The sequence below is a fragment of the Carcharodon carcharias genome, chromosome 3, assembly GCF_017639515.1.
Source record: "Carcharodon carcharias isolate sCarCar2 chromosome 3, sCarCar2.pri, whole genome shotgun sequence".
Lineage (NCBI taxonomy): Eukaryota > Metazoa > Chordata > Chondrichthyes > Lamniformes > Lamnidae > Carcharodon > Carcharodon carcharias.
In genome coordinates this window covers 169,146,539-169,164,478 of record NC_054469.1, presented here as the reverse complement: position 1 = coordinate 169,164,478, position 17,940 = coordinate 169,146,539, and positions in this window count along the sequence as shown.

Genomic DNA, 17,940 nt, shown 5'->3' with positions numbered 1-17,940 from the left:
ATGTTCCACGTCCTGGAAACTCCTTCAGTGTTCAGATTCACATCCTGCAATCTCCTGCATTGTGATGATCCACATCCTGGAAACTCCTGCAGTTTGAACATCCTCAACATGAATACTCCTGCAGATTTTAGATCCTTATCCAGGAAACAGCTGAAGTCTGAAGAGGCATAACCTTGAAACACCTGCACTGCGAAGATCCGCATCCTGGAAATACTGGCAGATTGAAGATCCACATCCTGGATACTCCTGCAGTGTGAAGATCTACATCCTGGAAGTTACTGCAGTATGAAGTTCGACATCCTGGAAAATCCTTCAGTGTTCAGATTCACAACCTGGAAACTCCTGCAGTTTGAACATCCTCAACCTGGATACTCCTGCAGATTTTAGATCCAAATCCTGGAAATAGCTGAAGTCTCAAGATGCATATCCTTGAAACTCCAGCATTGTGATGATCTGCATACTGGAAATACCGGCAGTGTGAAGATCCACATCCTAGAAAATCCTGCAGTGTGAAGAGACACACTTAGGAAACTACGGCAGTGCGTAGAGCCACATCGTGGAATCTCCTGCAATTTGACGATCAACATCTGGAAACTCCTGCAGGGTGCAGATCCACATCCTGAAAACCCGTGCAGTATGAAGTTCCACATCCTGGAAACTCCTTCACTGTTCAGATTCACATCCTGGAATCTCCAACCGTGTAAAGATCCACTTCCTGGAAACTCCTGCAGTGTGAAGATCCGCATCCTGGAAACTGCTGCAGTTTGTAGATCATCATCCTGGCAACTTCTGCGGTGTGAAGATCCACATTCTGGAAACCTCTGCAGTGTGGAGATGCACATCATGGAGGATCCTGCAGTGTCATGATCCACGTCCAGGAAGCTGCTGCAGTGTGAAGATACACTTCCTGGAAACTACTGCAGTGTGCAGATCCACATCCTGCAAGCAACTGCATTGTGAAATTCCACATCCTGGAAACAGCTGCAGTGTGAAGATCCACATCCTAGCAACTCCTGCAGCTTGAAGTTCTACATCATGGAAGATCCTGCAGTGTAACATCAATATCCTGGTAACTCCTGCAGCGTGAAGTTCCACATCCTGGAATCACCGGCAGTGTGAAGATCCGCATCCTGGTAACTCCTGCAGTGTGAACATCCACATCCTGGAAGGTCCTGCTGTGTGAAGATCCACATCCAGGATGTTTCTGCAGTCTGAAGATCCACAGCCTGGAAAAGCCTGCCGTGTGAAGATCCACATCCTGGAAACTCCTGCAGTCTGAAGATCCACATCCTGGAAGATTCTGCAGTGTGAAGATCCACATCCTGTGAGCTACTGCATTATGAAGTTCCACATCCTGGAAACTCCTGCAGTCTTTAGAATCACATCCTGGAAACTCCTGCAATGTGAAGAGCCACATCCTGGAAACCCCTGCATTATGAACATCCACATCCTGGAAGATCCTGAAGTGCGCAGATCCACATCCTGGAAACTCCGGCTGTGTGAAGATCCACATACTGGAAACTTCTGCAGTGTGCAAGATCCAATCGTGGAAACTCCTGTAGTGTGAATATCCATATAATGGTGACTCCTGCAGGGTGAAGATTCACATCCTGGAAACTCTTTTAGTGCATAGGTCCGCATCCTGGAAACTTCTGCAATTTGAAGAGCCACATCATGGAAACACCTGCACGGTGAAGATCCACATATTTGGAACTCCTGCAGTCTGAAGATCCACATCCTGGAAACTCCTGCAATGTGGTGATTCACTGCATTGAAGATACTGCAGTTCGAAGATCCACATCCTGGAAGCTCCTGCATTGTGAAAATCTATATCCTGGAAACTCCTTCAATGTGAAGATTCACATCTTGGAAGATCCTGCAGTGCCAACATCCATATCCTGGAAGTTCCTGCAGTGTGAAGATCCACATCCTGGAAGATCCTGCATGGTAAATATGCAACTCCAGGAAGCTCCGGTATTTTGAACATCCACATCCTGGAAACTTCTGCGGGGTGAAGATCCATATCCTGGAAACTCCTTCAGTGTGAACGTGTACATCATGGAAGATCCTACCTTGTGATGATCCATATCCAGGAAGATGCTGCAGTGTGAATATCCACATCCTGGAATCTCCTTCAGTGTGAAGATTCAAATCCTGGAAGATCCTGCAGTGCGAAGAACAACATCCTGGTAGCTCCTGCAGTGTGAAGATCCACATCATGGAAGATCTTGCATTGTGAATATCCACATCCTGGAATCTACTGCAGTTTGAAGATCCACATGCTGGAAACTTCTGCGGTGTGAAGATCCACATCCTGGAAACTGCTGCAGTTTGTAGATCATCATCCTGGCAACTTCTGCGGTGTGAAGATGCACATTCTGGAAACTTCTGCGGTGTGGAGATCCACATCCTGGAGGATCCTGCCGTGTCATGATCCACATCCATGCAGCTGCTGCGGTGTGAAGATACACTTCCTAGAAACTCCTGCAAGGTGCAGATCCACATCCTGCAAGCACCTGCAATGTGAAATTCCACATCCTGGAAACAGCTGTAGTGTGAAGATCCACATCCTAGAAACACCTGCAGCGTGAAGTTCTACATCATGGAAGATCCTGCAGTGTGAAGATCCGCATTCTGGTAACTACTGCAGCATGAAGGTCCACATCCTGGAATCTCCGGCAGTGTGAAGATCGGCATCCTAGTAACTCCTGCAGTGGGAACATTCACATCCTGGAAGATCCTGCAGTCTGAAGATCCACATCCTGGAGGTTTCTGCAGTCTGAAGATCCACATCCTGGAAGTTACTGCAGTATGAAGTTCCACATCCTGGAATCTCCTTCAGTGTTCAGATTCACAACCTGGAAACTCCTGCAGTTTGAACATCCTCAACCTGGATACTCCTGCAGATTTTAGATCCAAATCCTGGAAAAAGCTGAAGTCTCAAGATGCATATCCTTGAAACTCCAGCATTGTGATGATCTGCATACTGGAAATACCGGCAGTGTTAAGATCCACATCCTAGAAAATCCTGCAGTGTGAAGAGACACATTTAGGAAATTACTGCAGTACGTAGAGCCACATCGTGGAATCTCCTGCAATTTGAAGATCAACATCCTGGAAACTCCTGCAGGGTGCAGATCCACATCCTGGAAATCCCTGCAGTGTGAACATCCACATGCTGGAAATTTCTGCAGTGTGAATTTCCACATCCTGGAAGATACTTCAGTGAGAAGCTTCACATCCTGAAAATTCCTACAATGTGAAGTTCCACATCCAAGAAACTCGTGCAATATGAAGATCCACATCCTGGAAGAGCCTGCAGTGTGCAGATCCATATCCTGGAAGCTACTGCAGTATGAAGTTCCACATCCTGGAAGATCCTGCACTGCCAACATCCATATCTTGGAAGTTCCTGCAGTGTGAAGATCCACATTCTGGAAGATCCTGCATGGTGAATATGCAACTCCTGGAAGCTCCTGCATTTTGAACATCCACATCCTGGAAACTTCTGCGGGGTGAAGATCCATATCCTGGAAACTCCTTCAGTGTGAACGTGTACATCCTGGAAGATCCTACCTTGTGATGATCCATATCCAGGAAGATGCTGCGGTGTGAATATCCACACCCTGGAACCTCCTTCAGTGTGAAGATTCAAATCCTGGAAGATCCTGCAGTGCGAAGAACAACATCCTGGAAACTCCTGCAGTGTGAAGATCCACATCCTGGAAGATCCTGCATTGTGAATATCTACATCCTGGAATCTACTGCAGTTTGAAGATCCACATGCTGGAAACTTCTGCGGTGTGAAGATCCACATCCTGGAAACTGCTGCAGTTTGTAGATCATCATCCTGGGAACTTCTGTGGTGTGAAGATGCACATTCTGGAAACTTCTGCGGTGTGGAGATGCACATCCTGGAGGATCCTGCCGTGTCATGATCCACATCCATGCAGCTGCTGCAGTGTGAAGATACACTTCCTAGAAACTCCTGCAGTGTGCAGATCCACATCCTGCAAGCACCTGCAATGTGAAATTCCACATCCTGGAAACAGCTGTAGTGTGAAGATCCACATCCTAGAAACACCTGCAGCGTGAAGTTCTACATCATGGAAGATCCTGCAGTGTGAAGATCCGCATTCTGGTAACTACTGCAGCATGAAGGTCCACATCCTGGAATCACCGGCAGTGTGAAGATCGGCATCCTAGTAACTCCTGCAGTGGGAACATTCACGTCCTGGAAGATCCTGCAGTCTGAAGATCCACATCCTGGAGGTTTCTGCAGTGTGAAGATCCACATCCTGGAAGTTACTGCAGTATGAAGTTCCACATCCTGGAATCTCCTTCAGTGTTCAGATTCACAACCTGGAAACTCCTGCAGTTTGAACATCCTCAACCTAGATACTCCTGCAGATTTTAGATCCAAATCCTGGAAAAAGCTGAAGTCTCAAGATGCATATCCTTGAAACTCCAGCATTGTGATGATCTGCATACTGGAAATACCGGCAGTGTTAAGATCCACATCCTAGAAAATCCTGCAGTGTGAAGAGACACATTTAGGAAATTACTGCAGTGCGTAGAGCCACATCGTGGAATCTCCTGCAATTTGAAGATCAACATCCTGGAAACTCCTGCAGGGTGCAGATCCACATCCTGGAAACCCCTGCAGTGTGAACATCCACATGCTGGAAATTTCTGCAGTGTGAATTTCCACATCCTGGAAGATACTTCAGAGAGAAGCTTCACATCCTGAAAACTCCTTCAATGTGAAGTTCCACATCCAAGAAACTCGTGCAATATGAAGATCCACATCCTGGAAGAGCCTGCAGTGTGCAGATCCATATCCTGGAAGCTACTGCAGTATGAAGTTCCACATCCTGGAAGATCCTGCATTGTTCAGATTCACATCCTGGAATATCCAGCAATGCGATGATCCCTAACCTGGAAGCTCCTGCAGTGTGATGATCCACATCCTGGAAGATCTGGCATTGTGAAGATTCACATTCTGGTACTCCTGCAGTGTGATTATCTGCATTCTGGAAAATCCTTCAGCGTGAAAATATACATCCTGGAAGATCAAATAGCGTGAAGATTCATATCCTGGAAGATGCTGCCTTACGAAAACCACATCCTGAGAGGTCCTGCATTGTTAAGATTCACATCCTGGAATCTCCTGTAATGTGAAGATCCACATCCTGGAACCTACTGCTGTGTGAAGATCCACATTCTGGAAATTTCTACAGTGTGAATATCCATATATTGGAAACTCCTGCGGTGTGAATATCCACATCCGGGAAACTCCTGTATTGTGAAGATCCACATCCTGGAACCTCCTGCTGTGTGAAGATCCACATCCTGGAGATTTCTGCAATGTGAAGATCCTCATCCTAGAAACTCCTGCTCAGTGAAGATCCAGATCCTGGAAACACCTTCAGTGTGAAGATCCATATCCTGGGAGCTCATGCAACATGAAGATTCACATCTTGGAAGTTTCTGCAGTGTGAAGATCCATATCCTGGAAGTTACTGCAGTATGATGTTCCACGTCCTGGAAACTCCTTCAGTGTTCAGATTCACTTCCTGTAATCTCCTGCATTGTGATGATCCACATCCTGGAAACTCCTGCAGTTTGAACATCCTCAACCTGGATACTCCTGCAGATTTTAGATCCTTATCCAGGAAACAGCTGAAGTCTGAAGAGGCATATCCTTGAAACACCTGCACTGTGAAGATCCGCATCCTGAAATACCGGCAGTTTGAAGATCCACATCCCGGAAACTCCTGCAGTTTCAAGATTCACATCCTGGAAACACATGTAATGCGTAGAGCCAAATCGTGGAAACTCCAGCAATTGAAGATCAACTTCCAGAAACTCCTGCAGGGTGCAGATCCACATCCTGGAAAACCCTGCAGTGTGAACATCCACATCCTGGAAACTCCTGCACTGTGAAGTTCTACTTCTTGGAAGACCCTGCAGTGAGAAGATTCGCATCCTGGAAACTCCTACAGAGTGAAGTTCCACATCCTAGAAACTCGTGCAGTATGAAGATCCACATCCTGGAAGAGCCTGCAGTGTGCAGATCCATATCCTGGAAGCTAGTGCAGTATTAAGTTCCACATCCTGGAAACTCCTTCAGTGTTCAGATTCACATCCTGGAATCTCCTACAGTGTAAAGATCCACATCCTGGAAACTCCTGCAGTGTGAAGATCCACATCCTGGAAACTGCTACAGTTTGTAGACCATCATCCTGGCAACTTCTGCGGTGTGAAGATCCACATTCTGGAAACCTCTGCAGTGTGGAGATGCACATCCTGGAGTATCCTGCAGTGTCATGATCCACGTCCAGGAAGCTGCTGCAGTGTGAAGATACACTTCCTGGAAACTCCTGCAGTGTGCAGATCCACATCTTGCAAGCACCTGCAGCTTGAAGTTGTATATCATGGAAGATCCTGCAGTGTAACATCCACATCCTGGTAATTCCTGCAGCGTGAAGTTCCACATCCTGTAAGATCCTGCAGTGTGAAGATCCACATCCTGGATGTCTCTGCAGTATGAAGATCCACATCCTGGAAATGCCTGCCGTGTGAAGATCCACATCCAGGAAACTCCTTCAATCTGAAGATCCACATCCTGGAAGATTCTGCAGTGTGAAGATCCACATCCTGTAAGCTACTGCATTATGAAGTTCCACATCCTGGAAAGTACTGCAGTCTTTAGAATCACATCCTGGAAACACCTGCAATGTGAAGAGCCACATCCTGGAAACCCCTGCACTATGAACATCCACATCCTGGAAGATCCTGAAGTGCGCAGATCCACATCCTGGAAACTCAAGCTGTGTGAAGATCCACATACTGGAAACTTCTGCAGTGTGCAAGATCCAATCGTGGAAACTCCTGTAGTGTGAATATCCATATACTGGAGACTCCTGCAGTGTGAAGATTCACATCCTGGAAACTCTTGTAGTGCGTAGTTCCACATCCTGGAAACTTCTGCAATTTGAAGAGCCACATCATGGAAACACCTGCAGTGTGAAAATCCATACATTTGGAACTCCTGCAGTCTGAAGATCCACATCCTGGAAAGTCCTGCTCTGTGAAGATCCAGATCCAGGAACACCTTCATTGTGAAGATCCATATCCTGGGAGCACCTGCAACATGAAGATTCACATCTTGGAATTTTCTGCAGTGTGAAGATCCATATCCTGGAAGTTACTGCAGTATGATGTTCCACGTCCTGGAAACTACTTCAGTGTTCAGATTCACATCCTGCAATCTCCTGCATTGTGATGATCCACATCCTGGAAACTCCTGCAATCTGAACATCCTCAACCTGAATACTCCTGCAGATTTTAAATCCTTATCCAGGAAACAGCTGAAGTCTGAAGAGGCATATCCTTGAAACACCTGCACTTCGAAGATCTGCATCCTGGAAATACCGGCAGTTTGAAGATTCACATCCTGGAAAAACGTGCAATGCGTAAGAGCCTAATCGTGGAATCTCCTGCAATTTGAAGATCAACATCTGGAAACGCCTGCAGGGTGCAGATCCACATCCTGGAAACCCGTGCAGTGGGAACATCCACATCCTGGAAACTTCTGCAGTATGAATTTCTACATCCTGGAAGACGAAGCAGTGAGAAGATTTGCATCCTGGAAACTCCTACAGGGTGAAGTTCCACATCCTAGAAACTCGTACAGTATGAAGATCCACATCCTGGAAGAGCCTGCAATGTGCAGATCCATATCCTGGAAGCTATTGCAGTATGAAGTTCCACATCCTAGAAACTCCTTCAGTGTTCAGATTCACATCCTGGAATCTCCTACAGTGTAAAGATCCACATCCTGGAAACTCCTGCAGTGTGAAGATCCACATCCTGGAAACTGCTGCAGTTTGTAGATCATCATCCTGGCAACTTCTGCGGTGTGAAGATCCACATTCTGGAAACCTCTGCAATGTGGAGATGCACATCATGGAGGATCCTGCAGTGTCATGATCCACGTCCAGGAAGCTGCTGCATTGTGAAGATACACTTCCTGGAAACTACTGCATTGTACAGATCCACATCTTGCAAGCAACTGCATTGTGAAATTTCACATCCTGGAAACAGTTGCAATGTGAAGATTCACATCCTAGAAACTCCTGCAGCTTGAATTTGGACATCTTGGAACATCCTGCAATGTAACATCCACATCCTGGTAACTCCTGCACCATGAATTTCAACATCCTGGAATCACCGGCAGTGTGAAGATCCGCATCCTGGTAACTCCTGCAGTGTGAACATCCACATACTGGAAGATCCTGCAGTGTGAAGATCCACATCCTGGATGTTTCGGCAGTGTGAAGATCCACATCCTGGAAACGCCTGCCGTATGAAGATCCACATCCTGGAAACTCCTGCAGTCTGAAGATCCACATCCTGGAAGATTCCGCAGTATGAAGATTCACATCCTGTAAGCTATTGCGTTATGAAGTTCCACATCCTGGAAACTCCTGCAGTCTTTAGAATCACATCCTGGAAACTCCTGCAATGTGAAGATACACATCCTGGAAACCCCTGCACTATGAACATGCACATCCTGGAAGACCCTGAAGTGCGCAGATCCACATCCTAGAAACTCCGGCAGTGTGAAGATCCACATGCTGGAAACTTCTGCAGTGTGCAACATCCAAACGTGGTAACTCCTGTAGTGTGAATATCCATATACTGATGACTCCTGCAGTGTAAAGATTCACATCCTGGAAACTCTTGTAGTGTGTAGTTCCACATCCTGGAAACTTCTGCAATTTGAAGAGCCACATCATGGAAACACCTGCAGTGTGAAGATCCACATACTTGGAACTCCTGCAGTCTGGAGATCCACATCCTGGAAACTCCTGCAATGTGGTGATTCACTGCATAGAAGATACTGCAGTTCGAAGATCCACATCCTGGAAGCTCCTTCATTGTGAAAATCTACATCCTGGAAACTCCTTCAATGTGAAGATTCACATCCTGGAAGATCCTGCAGTGCCAACATCCATATCCTGGAAGTCCCTGCAGTGTGAAGATCCACATCCTGGAAGATCCTGCATGGTGAATATCCAACTCCTGGAAGCTCGTGCATTTTGAACATCCACATCCTGGAAACTTCTGCGGGGTGAAGATCCATATCCTGGAAACCCCTTCAGTGTCAAAGTGTACATCCTGGAAGATCCTACCTTGTGAAGATCCATATCCAGGAAGATGCTGCAGTGTGAATATCCACATCCTGGAACCTCCTTCAGTGTGAAGATTCACATCCTGGAAGATCCTGCATTGTGACTATCCACATCCTGGAATCTCCTGCAGTTTGAAGATCCACATGCTGGAAACTTCTGCGGTGTGAAGATCCACATCCTGGAAACTGCTGCAGTTTGTAGATCATCATCCTGGCAACTTCTGCGGTGTGAAGATGCACATTTTGGAAACTTCTGTAGTGTGGAGATGCACATCCTGGAGGATCCTACAGTGTCATGATCCACATCCAGGCAGCTGCTGCAGTGTGAAGATACACTTCCTAGAAACTCCTGCAGTGTGCAGATTCACATCCTGCAAGCACCTGCAATGTGAAATTCCACATCCAGGAAACAGCTGTAGTGTGAGGATCCACATCCTAGAAACACCTGCAGCGTGAAGTTCTACATCATGGAAGATCCTGCAGTGTGAAGATTCGCATCCTGTAACTACTGCAGCATGAAGTTCCATATCCTGGAATCACCGGCAATGTGAAGATCAGCATCCTAGTAACTTCTGCAGTGGGAACATTCACGTCCTGGAAGATCCTGCAGTCTGAAGATCCACATCCTGGAGGTTTCTGCAGTGTGAAGATCTACATCCTGAAAGTTACTGCAGTATGAAGTTCCACATCCTGGAAACTCCTTCAGTGTTCAGATTCACAACCTGGAAACTCCTGCAGTTTGAACATCCTCAACCTAGATACTCCTGCAGATTTTAGATCCAAATCCTGGAAAAAGCTGAAGTCTCAAGATGCATATCCTTGAAACTCCAGCATTGTGATGATCTGCATACTGGAAATACCGGCAGTGTGAAGATCCACATCCTAAAAAATCGTGCAGTGTGAAGAGACACATTGTGGGAACTATTGCAGTGCGTAGAGCCACATCGTGGAATCTCCTGCAATTTGAAGATCAACATCCTGGAAACTCCTGCAGGGTGCAGATCCACATCCTGGAAACCCCTGCAGTGTGAACATCCACATGCTGGAAATTTCTGCAGTGTAAATTACCACATCCTGGAAGATACTGCAGTGAGAAGCTTCACATCCTGAAAACTCCTACAATGTGAAGTTCCACATCCAAGAAACTCGTGCAATATGAAGATCACATCCTGGAAGTGCCTGCAGTGTGCAGATCCATATCCTGGAAGCTACTGCAGTATGAAGTTCCACATCCTGGAAACTCCATCAGTTTTCAGATTCACTTCCTGGAATCTCCTACAGTGTAAAGATCCACATCCTGGAAACTCCTGCAATGTGATTATCCGCATCCTGGAAACGCCTGCAGAAGCAGATTCACATCCTGGAAACTTCTGCAATGAGATGATCCGCATCCTGGAAACTGCTGCAATGTGAAGATCCACATCCTAGAAACTCGTGCAGTATGAAGATCCACATCCTGGAAACTTCTTCTGTGTTCAGATTCACATCCTGGAATCTCCTGCAGTGTGAAGATCCAAATAATGGAACCTCCTGCGGTGTGAAGATCCAAATGCTGGAAACTCCTGCAGTGTGGTGATTCACAGCCTGGAGGATCCTGCAGTTCGAAGATCCACATCCTGGAAGCTCCTGCATTGTGATGATCTACATCCAGGAAACTCCTGCAATGTAAAGATTCACATCCTGGAAGATCCTGCAGTGTGATGATTCACATCCTGGAAACTCCTGCAGTGCGTAGAGCCACATCGTGGAATCTCCTGCAATTTGAAGATCAACATCTGGGAACTCCTGCAGGGTGCAAATCCACATCCTGGAAACCCCTGCTGTGTGAACATCCACATGCTGGAAATTTCTGCAGTGTGAATTTCCACATCCTGGAAGATAATGCAGTGAGAAGCTTCGCATCCTGGAAACTCTTAAAATGTGAAGTTCCACGTCCAAGAAATTTGTGCAGTATGAGATTCACATCCTGGAAACTTCTTCAGTGTCCAGATTCACATCCTGGAATCTCCTGCAGTTAGAAAATCCACATGCTGGAAATTTCTGCAGTGTGATGATCCGCATCCTGGAAACTCCTGCAGAAGAAGAGTCACACCCTCGAAAATTCTGCAATGAGATGATCCGCATCCTGGTAACTCCTGCAGTGAGAAGATTCACCTCCTGGAATATTCTGCAGTGCAACGATCCCCATCCTGGAAGCTCCTGTAGAGTGAGGATCCACATCCTGGAAGATCCGGCATTGTGTTGATCTGCATCCTGGAAACTCCTGCAGTGAGAAAATTCATATCCTGGAATATCCTGCAGTGCGACGATCCCAATCCTGGAAGCGACTGCAGTGTGACGATCCACATCCTGGAAGATCCGCCATTGTGAAGATCCACATCCTGGTACTCCTGCAGTGTGATGATCCACATTCTGGAAAATCCTTCAGTGTGAATATATACATCCTGGAAGATCCTACAGCGTAAACATCCATATCCTGGAAGATGCTGCCTTGCGAAAAACACATCCTGAAAGCTCCTGCATTGTTAAGATTCACATCCTGGAATCTCCTGTTGTGTGAAGATCCACATCCTGGAACCTCCTGCTGTGTGAAGTTCTGCATCCTGGAAATTTCTACAGTGTGAAGATCCATATATTGGAAACTCCTGCGGTGTGAAGATCCACATGCTGGGAACTCCTACAGTGTGAAGATCCACATCCAAAAAGCACCTGCAATGTGAAGATCCTCATCCTGGAAACCCCTGCTCTGTGAAGATCCAGATCCTGGAAAAACATTCAGTGTGAAGATCCACATCCTGCAAGTTACTGCAGTATGAAGTTCCACATCCTGGAAATTCCTTCAGTGATCAGATTCACATCCTGGAATCTCCTGAATTGTGAAGATCCACATCATGGAAACTCCTGCAGTTGAACATCCTCAACCTGGATACTCCTGCAGAATTTTGATCCTTATCCTGGAAACAGCTGAAGTCTGAAGATGCATATCCTTGAAACCCCTGCAGTCTGAAGATCCGCATCCCATAAATACCGGCAATGTGAAGATCCACATCCTGGAAACTTCTGCAGTGTAAAGAATCACATTATGGAAGAAACTGCAGCGTGAAGATCCACATCCTGGAAACATCTGCAATGTGATGATCAGCATGATGGAAACTTCTGCAGTGAGAAGATTCACATCCCAGAATATCCTGCAATGCAACGATCCCCATCCTGGAAGCTCCTTCAGTGTGATGATCCACATTCTGAAAAATCCTTCAGTGTGAAAATATACATCCTGGAAGATCCTACAGCATAAGGAGCCATATCCTGGAAGATCCTGCCTTGCAATAACCATATCTTGAAATCTCCTGCAATGTGAAGATTCACATTAAGGAATCTCCTGCAGTGTAAAGATCCACATCCTGGAAACTCTTGCACTGTGCAGATCCACATCAGGGAAACTCCTGCTGTGTGAAGATCCACATACTGGAAACTCCTGCGGTGTGAAGATTCACATGCTGGAAACTTCTGCAGTGTGAAGATCGACATCCAGGAAGCTCCTGCAATGTGGAGATCCTCATTCTCGAAACTCCTGCATTGTGAAGATCCAGATCCTGGAAACTCCTTCATTGTGAAGATCCACATCCTGGGAGATCAACGTCTTGGAGACTCCTGCAGTGTCAAGCTCCACACCCTGGAAACTACTGCACTGTGAAGATTCGCATCCTGGAAAATCCTGCAGTGTGAAGATTCACATCCTGTAAACTCCTCCAGTGTGAATATTCACATTGCGGAAACTCCTGCAGTGTGAAGAGCCACATCCTGGAAACCCCTGCACTATGAACATCCACATCCTGGAAGATCCTGAAATGCACAGATCCACATCCTGGAAACTCCGGCCGTGTGAAGATCCACATAGTGGAATTCCTGTAGTGTGAATATCCATATACTGGAGACTCCTGCAATGTGAAGATTCATATCCTGGAACGTCCTGTATTGCATAGTTCCACATCCTGGAATCTTCTGCAATTTGAAGAGCCACTTCATGGAAACTCCTGCAGTCTGAAGATCCACATCCTGGAAACTCCTGCAGTGTGAAGATCCACATCCTGGAAAATCCTGCAGTGTGGTGATTCACAGCCTGGAATATCCTGCAGTTCGAAGATCCACATCCTGGAAGTTCCTGCATTGTGAAGATCTACATCTTGGAAACTCCTGCAGTTCTAAGATCCACATCCTGGAAACTCCTGCAGTGTGATCGTTCACATCCTGGAAGATCCTGCAGTATGAGGATCCACATCCTGGAAGCTACTGCATTATGAAGTTCCACATCCTGGAAACTCCTGCAATGTGAAGAGCCACATCCTGGAATCCCCTGCACTATGAACATCCACATCCTGGAAGATCCTGAATTGTGCAGATCCACATCCTGGAAACACCGGCAGTGTGAAGATCCACATGCTGGAAACTTCTGCAGTGTGCAAGATCCAATCGTGGAAACTCCTGTAGTGTGCATATCCATATACTGGAGACTCCTGCAGAGTGAAGATTCACATCCTGGAAGCTCTTTTAGTGCGCAGTTGCAAATCATGGAAACTTCTGCAATTTGAAGAGCCACATCATGGAAACTCCTGCAGTGTGAAGATCCACATCCTGGAAACTTCTCCAGTGTGAAGATCCACATACTTGGAACTCCTGCAGTCTGAAGATCCACATCCTGGAAACTCCTTCAGTGTTCAGATTCACATCCTGGAATCTCCTGCAGTGTGAAGAGGCACATTATGGAAAGTACTGCAGTGCGTAGAGCCACATTGTGAAACCCCTGCACTATGAACATCCACATCCTGGAAGATCCTGAAGTGCGCAGATCCACATCCTGGAAACTCTGGCAGTGTGAAGATCCACATATTGAAAACTTTTCAGATTCACATCCTGGAAACTTCTGCAATGAGATGATTCACATCCAGGAAACTCCTGCAGTGAGAAGATTCACATCCTGGAATATCCTGCCTGCGACGATCACCATCTTAAAAGCTACTGCAGTGTGACGATGCACATCCTGGAGATCTGGCATTGTGAAGATCCACATCCTGGTACTCCTGCAGTGTGATGATCCACATTCTGGAAAATCATTCAGTGAGAAAATATACATCCTGGAAGATGCTACAGCATGAAGATCCATATCCTGGAAGATGCTGCCTTGCGAAAACCACATCCTGAAATCTCCTGCATTGTTAAGATTCACATCCTGGAACCTCACATCCTCAACCTGGATAGGCCGGCAGTCTTTAGATCCTTATCCTGGAAACAGCTGAAGTCTGAAGATGCATATCCTTGAAACTCCTGCAGTTTGAAGTTCCGCATGTTGGAAATACCGGCTGTGTGAAGATCCACATCCTGGAAACATCTGCAATGTGCTGATCCGCATCATGGAAATTTCTGCAGTGAGAAGATTCACATCCCATTATATCCTGCAGTGTGGCGATCCGCAACCTGGAAGCTCCTGCAGTGTGATGATCCACATTCTGAAAAATCCTTCAGTGTGAAAATATACATCCTGGAAGATCCTACAGCGTGAAGCTCAATATCCTGGAAGATCCTGCCTTGCGAAAACCACATCCTGAAAGCTCCTGCATTGTGAAGATTCACATCCTGGAATCTCCTGTAGTGTGAAGATCCACATCATGGAAACTCTGGCAGTGTGAAGATTCACATCCTGGAAAACCCTGCAGTGTGAACATCCACATCCTGGAAACTTCTGCAGTGTGAAGCTCCACATCCTGGAAGATCCTGCAGTGAGAAGATTTGCATTATGGAAACCCTTACAGTGTGAAGATCCACATCCTAGAAACGCATGCAGTATGAAGATTCACATCCTGGAATATGCTGCAGTGCGAAGATCCCCATCCTGGAAGCACCTGCAGTGTGACGATCCACATCCTGGAAGATCCTGCATTGTGAAGATCCACATCATGGTATTCCTGCAGTGTGATGATCCACATTCTGGAAGGTCCTACAGCATGAAATCCATATCCTGGACGATGCTGCTTTGTGAAAACCACATCTGGAAAGCTCCTGCACTGTTAAGATTCATATCCTGGAATCTCCTGTAGTGTGAAAATCCACATCCTGGAAACACCTGCTTTGTGAAGATCCAGATCTGGGAAACACCTTCAGTGTGAAGATCCATATCCTGAAAACTCCTGCAATGTGAAGATTCACATCCTGGAAGTTTCTGCAGTCTGAAGATCCACATGCTGGAAGTTACTGCAGTATGAAGTTCCACATCCTGGAAACTCCTTCAGTGTTCAGAAACAAATCCTGAAAACTTCTGCACTTTGAAGATCCACATACTTGGAACTCCTGCAGTCTGAAGATCCACATCCTGGATACTCCTGTAGTGTGAAGATCGACATCCTGGAAACTCTTGCAGTGTGGTGATTCACATCCTGGAAGCTCCTGTAGTGTGAAGATCCACATCCTGGAAGATCCTGCATTGTGAATGTCCACATCCTGGAAGCTCCTGCAGTTTGAAGATCCACATCCTGGAAACTTCTGCAGGGTGAAGATCCACATCTTGGAAACTGCTGCAGTTTGTAGATCATCGTCCTGGAAAGTTCTGCGGTGTGAAGATCCACATTCTGGAAACTTCTGTAATGTGGAGATGCACATCCTGGAGGATCCTGCAGTGTCGTGATCCACATCCAGGAAGCTGCTGCAATGTGAAGAGCCACTTCCTGGAAACTTCTGTACTGTGAAGATTCACATCCCTGAAACATCGGCAGTATGAAGATACACCTCCTTGAAACTTGTGCAGTGTGAAGATCCACATCCTGCAAGCACCGGCATTGTGAAATTCCACATCCTAGAAACAGCTGTCGTGTGCAGATCCACATCCTAGAAACTCCTGCAGCGTGAAGTTCCACTTCATGGAAGATCTTGCAGTGAGAGGATTTGCATCCTGGAACCCCCTACAGTGTGAAGATCTACATCCTAGAAACTCATGCAGTATGAAGATTCACATCCCAGAATATCCTGCAGTGCGACGATCCCCATCCTGGAAGCTCCTGCAGTGTGACGATCCACATCCTGGAAGATCCTGCATAGTGAAGATCCACATCATGGTACTCCGGCAGTGTGATAATCCACATTCTGGAAGATCCTACAGTGTGAAGATCCATATCCTGGAAGATGCTACCTTGTGAAAACCACATCCGGAAAGCTCCTGCATTGTTAAGATTCATATCCTGGAATCTCCTGTAGTGTGAAGATCCACATCCTGGAAACTCCTGCTGTGTGAAGATACACATCCTGGAAATTTCTACAGTGTGAAGATCCATATATTGGAATCTCCTGCAGTGTGAAGAGGCACATTATGGAAAGTACTGCAGTGCGTAGAGCCACATTGTGAAACCCCTGCACTATGAACATCCACATCCTGGAAGATCCTGAAGTGCGCAGATCCACATCCTGGAAACTCTGGCAGTGTGAAGATCCACATATTGAAAACTTTTCAGATTCACATCCTGGAAACTTCTGCAATGAGATGATTCACATCCAGGAAACTCCTGCAGTGAGAAGATTCACATCCTGGAATATCCTGCCTGCGACGATCACCATCTTAAAAGCTACTGCAGTGTGACGATGCACATCCTGGAGATCTGGCATTGTGAAGATCCACATCCTGGTACTCCTGCAGTGTGATGATCCACATTCTGGAAAATCATTCAGTGAGAAAATATACATCCTGGAAGATGCTACAGCATGAAGATCCATATCCTGGAAGATGCTGCCTTGCGAAAACCACATCCTGAAATCTCCTGCATTGTTAAGATTCACATCCTGGAACCTCACATCCTCAACCTGGATAGGCCGGCAGTCTTTAGATCCTTATCCTGGAAACAGCTGAAGTCTGAAGATGCATATCCTTGAAACTCCTGCAGTTTGAAGTTCCGCATGTTGGAAATACCGGCTGTGTGAAGATCCACATCCTGGAAACATCTGCAATGTGCTGATCCGCATCATGGAAATTTCTGCAGTGAGAAGATTCACATCCCATTATATCCTGCAGTGTGGCGATCCGCATCCTGGAAGCTCCTGCAGTGTGATGATCCACATTCTGAAAAATCCTTCAGTGTGAAAATATACATCCTGGAAGATCCTACAGCGTGAAGCTCAATATCCTGGAAGATCCTGCCTTGCGAAAACCACATCCTGAAAGCTCCTGCATTGTGAAGATTCACATCCTGGAATCTCCTGTAGTGTGAAGATCCACATCATGGAAACTCTGGCAGTGTGAAGATTCACATCCTGGAAAACCCTGCAGTGTGAACATCCACATCCTGGAAACTTCTGCAGTGTGAAGCTCCACATCCTGGAAGATCCTGCAGTGAGAAGATTTGCATTATGGAAACCCTTACAGTGTGAAGATCCACATCCTAGAAACGCATGCAGTATGAAGATTCACATCCTGGAATATGCTGCAGTGCGAAGATCCCCATCCTGGAAGCACCTGCAGTGTGACGATCCACATCCTGGAAGATCCTGCATTGTGAAGATCCACATCATGGTATTCCTGCAGTGTGATGATCCACATTCTGGAAGGTCCTACAGCATGAAATCCATATCCTGGACGATGCTGCTTTGTGAAAACCACATCTGGAAAGCTCCTGCACTGTTAAGATTCATATCCTGGAATCTCCTGTAGTGTGAAAATCCACATCCTGGAAACACCTGCTTTGTGAAGATCCAGATCTGGGAAA